This window comes from Gymnogyps californianus, chromosome Z (genome assembly GCF_018139145.2).
Source record: "Gymnogyps californianus isolate 813 chromosome Z, ASM1813914v2, whole genome shotgun sequence".
Classification (NCBI taxonomy): Eukaryota; Metazoa; Chordata; class Aves; order Accipitriformes; family Cathartidae; genus Gymnogyps; species Gymnogyps californianus.
Window position 1 is genome coordinate 73,145,126 of NC_059500.1, and position 1,373 is coordinate 73,146,498.

Consider the following 1,373-nt stretch of genomic DNA (forward strand, 5'->3'; position numbering starts at 1 on the left):
TTGATCTTCTCTGTGTTCAGCATAGCTACACCAAAAACCCATCGGTACCTTTTGGGTCCTTGAAGTACCCTCTCCTGAGATAGTCTATGCCAAGGATACAAGGGGCCTCTGGGCCGGTCACAATGGGGTGCTTTTCGCACTTGTCCCCTGTTAAGCTCACCTCAGCCTCCAATACAGACATTCTTGGCATCCCCCTGTCACTCCAGAGATCCAGATGGGTTCTGTGCCCCTATATCCTGATGGCACCAGCGTACACTGTGCACCCGTGTCTACCAAAGCCTTATACTTCTGTGGGTCTGATGTGCCAGGCCATCGGATCCACACAGTCCAGTATACCCGGTCATCCCTTTCCTCCTCCTGGCCAAAGGCAGGGACCCTCTATTCTTGTTCCTGGTCAGAGTATTCACTGTCTGACCCTTGCAGTGCCAGACCAGAAGTCCCTTCACCAGAATCAAGGGAGGTGATGTTCAGTTCTTCTTGTCTGGGAGATCGCTGATTGCCTTCTTGTGTCTCTACAGCAACTACGCTGACAGACTTTTCTTGGGTGACCCTAACAGCCAAGGCGCTGTTCTGTAGGGATGAGGAGGGACAGAGATTTTCTTCAAAGTTTTGGAGCCAAGAAGACACTTTCTCCACAGTTGGTGTATCCATATCTGGGCAATACATCGCTGCCAAGCTGTTAGAATAGGATGCTGGAGCACTTTGAATCACCTTCCTCCACATGGCCCGTGTGCACAGGACATCCTCTGGATCTTTGGAGACCTCATCATCATCTAGATCACTGTAGATTACTTCCAGCACTGCTAAATCTCTCAGGTATTGGATGCCTTCATCTGCGGTAGTCCACTTTCCTGGGGAGTTCACAAGATCTTCCTTGAATGGATATCTTGCCCTCACACTTGAGAGGAGCCGTCTCCAGAGACTGCAAATTGCTGCCTCTTTTCCAATTCCTCTCTCAATCCCCCGGTTTCTAGCAAGAGATCCCAACTGTTGGGCTTCCTTACCTTCCAGCTGCTGACTGTCAGCCCCGCTATCCCAGCATCGGAGCAGCCAGGCAGCAATCTGCTCACCTGGCTGGCGGCTGTAATCTTTCCGCATGTCTCAAAGCTCTGATGAGGTCAGAGACCGGGTAGTTTCTGCTTCCTGGCTAAGTTCTCTCACTCCTTCCTCCCATTTCTTTGTCGAAGGACTGGCTTCTTGATCAAACCTTTCCTCTTCTTCCTCCTCCCTTAGTCATCGAGGGTATGGACCCGTTGTTCTCCTTGTCCACTGTTTCTTTTTCACTACTGGGGCAATTACTGTAGTTGTTGTTTGGGTGCCTATCTCAACCATGGTGTTCTCAGATGCAGTTTGGGTCCCTGCCTCAACCGTAA